At 31.0% G+C, this 7,869-nt stretch overlaps 1 long non-coding RNA gene across 1 annotated transcript; it reads left to right on the forward strand.

Annotated features, from left to right (window-relative positions):
- Nucleotides 1-176: 176 nt before the first annotated feature.
- On the forward strand, nucleotides 177-4,409 carry LOC108967393. The gene is made up of 2 exons (XR_001993258.1): nucleotides 177-630; nucleotides 4,029-4,409. It is a non-coding gene; the product is annotated as an uncharacterized LOC108967393 (long non-coding RNA).
- Nucleotides 4,410-7,869: the final 3,460 nt, after the last annotated feature.

Below are 7,869 nucleotides of genomic sequence, written 5' to 3' on the forward strand. Positions count from 1 at the left end.
TGGGTTGAGAAAAAAAATTAATATTTTTGAAAAATTTAGACTGGTTCTTACCACTTTTAATTTTAAAACATTTTACAGTCATTTAAAAAACATTTTCTTCTTTCAAATATTTCAATTGCTCGTTTCATATTAAATAAAAAGCTCAATCTTAAAACTTATATTTATATATYTGTAATAGTTGTATGCTCTGCTAGTTATGTATATTAGAATTTTAGTAAGAAATATTTTAAAATACTAAACAATCATTCCTTTCTTTGGCGTAGACACTTCAGTATTTTTATTTTAACAACTCCTTATCCGCCTCTACTGACAATTCAAAATTAAATTGGCGCGTTCCTTTTTGAGCGAGAAAATCAACCAATATCAGAACGAGTTACAAAAAGCTTTGTTACTAATAATCCTTGTTAATCGCATAAATTTTTGCCTTCGCCTATTTATTTACCTTCTTTTCTCATATAAACAAAAACAACAATCAACCGCTCGCTTGAATTCACTCAAATATTCGGTAATTCAAAAACCAAAACCAAAAAAAACATACGAACGACAGACTCAGTGAAACAGCGAGGCTGCTGCGTAGCGTTTTTACGCGTCGTGCCAATACCAGAGTCGAAACGGAACTAGAACTGTCGCGTGAGTACAAATACACTAAAACCTATGAAAAAATTAACAACATTTTTTGTGGCATATAATATAAAACAGTGTTTCTACGATGAGTTTCCCTTGTGGTTGAGACAAGTTTGTATGTTTCATGATAGCCACAAAGATTTCTAGATATATAGCTAGCTAGGTGGGTAGACTCGTATATACTGACAGCAGTAGGAACAGCTTTAATCGAAGTGACGAAATTGCTTCAAAATTGGAAAAATATAAAGTTAATCAAGTATTGAAAAATTTGCTAGAAGAGTGTGGACAGTGCAAGTAAAAGCAATATTTAATGTGCACAACAAAAAATGAAATGGAAAAATTCAGAAAAATGCAATTAATGTACATTCAATTAAAGTATTGGTCAGTCAGCGTGATTCTATAAATTTCTGTTCAKCACCGGTAAACACTAACCAGTAAGCAAAAATGGGAGAGCTCTCAGCAWTACCTTGGATAGTKCAAGTTAAAATGGTKGTAGTCTAATGAGCCACGTATAGAGCAGTTTTCGTACTTTGCGATACCAGCCGGAGTTCAGTTACGAGGTCTATGAGGAGTACCTGCGCTTGAGGSGAATTTTCATAGACTTTGTGGCTTCGTTATAAATATCTCTTCCAGTGTCTCACAGAGTGATGTCCCCAATTCAGCTATACTCAATCATTTGTTAAAAAAATCTTGAAACACTTGAAATCCATGATAAAATAAAATGCAAGTCACTAAATTTTATTAAAGATTTCGACTCGGTTCAGAATTTATTTGGACTCTCGTAGGAAATGTCAAATTTTTTATGATAAAAATCAAAGTGTAATAGATTTTRTAAATTCTCAATGTATTTAAAGCATAGATATCAAAAAACTAAAAAAAAATGTGTTTATTTTTCAAGCATTCAAGCAAATTTCTTTGGTGGGTAAAAGTTTTAGTCATACAGACACCCTAACTACCTACCTAAAAGTTTCCGGTATCTTTTGAGAATTATAATATATTTCTCATGCTATCAATTTAAACAGAAATACTTAAAAAATCCAAAAATAAGTTCAGTATTGGAAATGATGAAAAAAMATTTTAATTATTAATCTCTACTTCCCTTTACAACTTTTCGGATAAAGCTTTATTCTCAATACTTTGACTGAAAGCTTTCTTATGAATAAAGCTTTGTTCCCAAAACTTGGAGTGAAAGCTTTGTCTAAATTAACTATTTTTATCTCTCTGATATTTTATAAAAAATACGAAATAATTTTATACTTCGTCGCAACCAAAATTGTATCTACGACAGTGGTTTTGAGAAGTCTTTGGAAGCAGAAAGGCGCCTTTCTCACCTCATTAAGCACGTGAGAAAACGAAAAAAAAACTACTTTGAGTTTTTGAAATGCAAGCATTTACTGCTAAGATCTTTAAGATAAGAATATCAACTATTTTTCCATACTCCGCAATAATGTTTCCTGGGTAACTGCTTGTTATGAAACTTCATTGTCGACATTGCAGGTGCCTTGATGGATTATAGCGTAAAGGGTTGTGTAAGTTATTGAAAGATTAATGGCTCAATAATTACTTGACGGAATAGTTAGGTTTTTTTCTACTTAAATATATATAAATAATTTTTTTAATGCAATATTGCTTGTCATTAGTTAGTGCTGTTGCTAAGCTGAAAAAAACGCTGTGATATATTGCCCCACTCGGTCCCAAAACTGTCACTAATGACTTTTTGCCTTGACTCTTGGGCTAACACTAAATTTTCTCTAGCTGTGCATTTCCAGCGGCATAGCAATCCGTGTCTTTTCTTATCAATTAAGCATTTATTACCTCTACATCTATGATTAGGTGCCTACCAGAAGTTCACCCCTACAATTATTTTTTGTTGATGATGRAGAAGARTTTTTTWATTTAAATTATTGTWGCTGTCAAATGAATGTTTTATCAGAGTATAAAACAATTTTGAACGCTCAGCGAAAGCTTTTAGTTCATAGCTGTTACCGTAAATAACACTTGTAAGCTTTCACTAGTTCAATAGCTCGGTTGTCAAGATATGAAAGCGCCACCAAAAACATTGAGCTTTCATGTTTTTTTTTTTTAATTTTTTAACTATTTATACATAGGAGTATATGAGAGTAGGAGCTCAGCTCAGTTGTTGTTTAATATTTTTGTTGACTGAGGTAACACTACGAAATTTTATACAGAAATCACCCCTTGATAAACTTTTAACTCACGTTTAACCCATTGTATAAAAGACATACATATGTAAACTAATAATATACTCAACACTCATATATGGTATTTATTGTAAACATAGCATTTTCATTAAAAAAAGACTTACAGTCAACYCCGATCATGYTCAGRCGTYKAAAGCACAACACAATTCACTCAARTATTGGAYATACATATTTTAAGAGTTATGGTAWAGTCCAGATTCCAAAGAAATTTTTATTTGATAATTTTTTAGGAAAAACAGGGGGACTTATTTCGAATTTAAAAGCTCATATAAAAAATATTGAAAAGCTACGTAAGGTAAAAATTCAGTAAATGCTTACAGCGAGAGCTGAATTTGAAGCCAATTGAGAGAAAGCTTTACAGAAAAAAGTTAGAAATATGAAAAAGCTTCGTTAACAATTAAAAATTTGTATATTTAATAGTTTTACAACACTAAGGGGAGGCTTTYAGATCTATGAAAAAWAWTTTWTTTTYTAGTTTTACCAAAATATTTAGGAGAAAACAGAGAAGAAATGAATATATATATAGAAATGAATACATAGCTCACTTAAAAGCTTGAATGATATAAGAAAGTTTAGTTTATGAAAAGAAGSTTTCACTTAGTTAAATTGCTAAAGATATATTTTTATCAAACGTTATACATAGAAGAAAATAGCGAAGATTTAAATTTAGCTCAATCAAGAAATTTTATAATATATAAAAGTTTACGAATAAAAAGCTTTCACTTGGTGAAATTGCTAAAAATATATTTGTATCAAACGATAAACATAGAAATAAAGGTGAAATTAATATAACTCATAAAAAGCTTGTATAACATATGAAGGTTTAGGGATAATAAGCTTACACTTGGGGGAAGCTTACTGTATGCAGTTGTAGGCAAGCAATGAATAAGACTTTTTCACAATATTTGAAGAGAAATATTTGATTTATTTGCGGATCAGACAGCTATCATTAGACTAGAAATTATATTAGAACTATGACAGGCAATKTAGCCAGTGACTTTTTATTAAGCATTAGAAAATAGATTCATATTTTAGTTTCAAAGTTAAATTTCCAAAACGTCTGAGTTTTAAAATGACTTTCCAGGCTTTTAAAACTGAAATTTCTTTGGAATCTGTTGCAAATTTCAAATCTTTCATGCAAACAATATTAATCACATTTCTTTTCTTCAACTTATAATATAGACGGTTACGCTTTCTCCCAAGAGGAAGGTGGTGCAGTGCCACAATCCGTCGTTATACGCGCGTACGACACGAATTTGCCGAAACCAGAGGGCAACTAAGCGCATGAAACTACATAAAAACTGGTACTGGTTATGGAGCAGACAAAATCAATGAGGAGCGAGCATATGCTGGGTTCGAGCAAAACTGAAGTAGACCATTACAGAGTGACAGCAAAGTGGATGAAACTGTAGAAGATCATTACAGTAAACAAGCAAAGTGAATGCGGTGGAAATAGTCACACAAGGGATTGTGGTGATTCATAACTCGAAAAGTTTTATGTGCGTTCCCAATACTAGCACATCTTTCAGTTCGCCGAAATGTTAGGCCAACCATTATAACCATTCGAAGAATATCACACAAAATACTAGTTAGTATTTGAAAAATAGCAAAAAATTCAACTGTTGTATATTTAAAGAAAATTGTTTTCAAATCCCCCCAACACAAATGGCCAAAAATAGTCAAAAATCAACAAACAACTGTTTGACAGCCAATGCAACTGTCAAAACTCAGTTTAAACATCAGTCATAATATAAATGTATTCAAACAGAAATTATGCGAAATATTTAAGAAATGATTGTGAAAAGATAACATTTTATTGAAAATCAGAAGCTTAACAAAATCACACATTTTTAGCATATACTAAGTTTAAATCTAGCATATTAAGAGCAAACTTTATTCTATTTATATAATATTAGTCTAAGCCAAAGAGGTAAAGTGAAAATTCGTGCATAATGAAGACTTTGAACATAATGAGCAAGTGGAAAGTGGAAACTTTATTCTTCTTCTTTATTGGCGTAGAAGTGGAAGCATTATGCAGTCAAAATGCCATTTGTGGCATCAACATTTAAAGTGGCATTATAATTATAATTACTAATGTGTGCATTACTAAACCGATAACTGACATATGACTTTAATTATTAACCGTTATACTTAACTAGTTAAATGTTTTTCTTAATTTGTGTATAATTAATATGCTTGTAAAATAACTAAAATTATAAATAAGACAAACTGTATAAAATAAATTAATATTCACACAAATAAAGAGGTGTAAAATAAAAAAAAGTTGTCGAAGAAAGTTGAAAATTATGGAAAATTCTGTAATTGAGAAGGCACGTAAAAGAAAAAAAGAAGTGGAAAACAAGATAAGCATTTTAAATTAATTAAAGAAGATAACATGCAAGTATTTGCTTAGTTGTTCCTAATAATATTGTATATATTTTTTATACCGTTAAAAAATATGATTTTTATTAATTTTAACTTACAAAAGTTCAGTATGTTTTTGTAATAATTTAAAGGCGTAATTACATTGGCAGTCGAAAAAGTATTTTCGTATTTTGTCAATAGAAGTCGTAATATCAACGAATAACACATTTAGTCAAATTCTGTTGTAGAAAATTTTAAACTGTTAAAAAGACTTTTAATAATTGCTTTACTAACCAAAAAATATGCTGTCGCTTAGAAGATACTGCAGCCACTTTTGTAACTGCAATAAAATTAATTAAAGCCAATGCAACAAAGAAAACTTACATATTCTATTGAATATATACTGAGCCAGCGCTATGGAAATAAGCCTACATTAAAATTTTTGTCTTGGCTAAATCTGAGAAATAAAAAAAAAAATAATATTTTTACTTCTCATAATTCTAAAATGTGACCCATTCCAAGGTTCCCTACTTTTTTTTAAAGAAAAACACAGAAACTTCAGATTTAATGTTTAATGTTTATTATCATTGGAAATACGAGTAGCTTCATTGGCATTTATTTTTTGTAGATTAACTCTTTCAAACGTTGGCTGCGGCACGTCTCAGATGGTCCGTCTGTTGAGTGCAATTTTCGATTCCCGTTCGAGCATTTCGACTGGTAACTGGCGTATGACTCGCGTGATGTTTTACTCCATGGCCTGAACCGAAGCAGGATTGTCCGCATTGATTTTAGACTTTAAATATTGAAAACACACAGTAAAATGTCTAACGCTGTGATATCACATGATTTTATGGTCAATCGATCGCCACAAAACATGAAATTATTTGCACACCGAAGTGTCTCAATAAATCCAATGATTGATGCGATGTGTGGAAAGTGGTGCCGCGCCGCCTTGTGGAAACCAAATGTCAAGATCACAAGCTTCAATTTCAGGCAACAGATCATAACGGTCATTGACGGTTCCGATTTCGAGGGTCGAACGGACTCAGTTCTTGAACAAGCTGTATTTTGTACGTCAGTCTGAGCTGCTGCGAACTGCGACGTATCGACTCTCCACAATTTTCATCTATGTACACTCTCAGCTACGGCTGCTGTATTTTCATCACTGCAAGTCCAGCAAGACCTGCTCTATTTAGTCGAATATTATCCAATTATGAATGCTGGGTCTCAAGATGGATAATAGTGTTGCGAATAGGATACTAAGTAGGCCGATTATGATGACCATATGTTGAGCGAAACGCAGGAAACACGTTTTAGAACGTGAATTTTCTTGATAGAATTGAATTTTTGTTTTGTTGGCAGTTACCTTAAGACATGTCCGATGTACAAATTTTTTCTGGTCGGAGGTTCAAAGTAATTCACTTGGGCATGACATTGGCAATTGTTAACATTTTTAGTCAAACCGGAAGTGGAAATATTTTTTCGATAATTTCATAGTCTGCTTCAGAGTTTTGCCAATAAAACTGCATTCAAAATTTTGACCTGATTCTTACTGAGCAGTCATAAAAATTATATTAGTTTTACTTCCGGTAGTCTCACAACGCAGGCTCACTTTAGTACAGAGCGGAAACGATTCTAAGATTTTTGAATTTGGCGCAAGATGCCCCTTAATGTAGGCAATATTTTAGCATCAATTCAAATATTTTTCAAAATATTACGAAAAGCTTTCGCTATGCTGCATTTTTGTGTCCAAATATTTTGACTAGGTTCTCGTAATAATTATTTTTCTAGTTTAGTTCTGTGGGTTCCTGGTTATTGCTTTTTTCATCTTGCTCCATCGCCTGAGCAATAATTCTGTCTTAAAATGTTTGACTTGGGACTGGTGATTTTTGAACTGAGTACTTAAAAACTTTAAAGTAACACGCTCATTCTAGCCCAGAGCGGAGACGGATGTGGTATATTTAAATTTGGCGCAAGATGCCCCTTAATGCAGGCAATATTTTACGATTTTAGTGGTGATTAAGCATATTTCAACATATTTGAGAAATGTTTAACTATTATATATTTTTGAATGTTGTAAATAAAAAATGTTCTTTTGAAATTGAAAGTTTTGTAATAATAATTTATAAAGTAATTTTCATTGGATTACTTATGTAAAACTACTTATATACTAATATTATTAGAATGGCATACAATTAACACATTGGTACCTTATGACTAATTGAGTGCAGCTTAAACACAAAAACAAAAAAAAAAAAAAAAAAAAGAAAAAAAAAAAAAAAAAGATGAAACGAAAAAAATTAAATTGAAGAAAAATGTTTTAATAATTATAGGCAAACTTACAAATACCATTCCATTAAATTTGAGTGACACATAACATTATACATAAATATTTGGAACATTTACACTACTTTAGCTACATTGGCACCATATTGAAGATTATATGAAAAATATTAAGGAAAAATGGCGAATTAGTAACTTGCATAAGTTTTGAGAGACAAAAAGTATTTAATATTAAAGTGATTTCGATATAAATTCTTAAATCTAGATGTGAAGACAGCTTGGTTGCTTATTAAAATTGTAAATAATAGCATAAGCAGACTTTATACTAATTAAATACTAATCATTATGTATAATTGCTTAGATTTTTTTTCGAATA

This window comes from Bactrocera latifrons, unplaced genomic scaffold (genome assembly GCF_001853355.1).
Source record: "Bactrocera latifrons isolate USDA-ARS-PBARC rearing strain unplaced genomic scaffold, ASM185335v1 scaffold_186, whole genome shotgun sequence".
Classification (NCBI taxonomy): Eukaryota; Metazoa; Arthropoda; class Insecta; order Diptera; family Tephritidae; genus Bactrocera; species Bactrocera latifrons.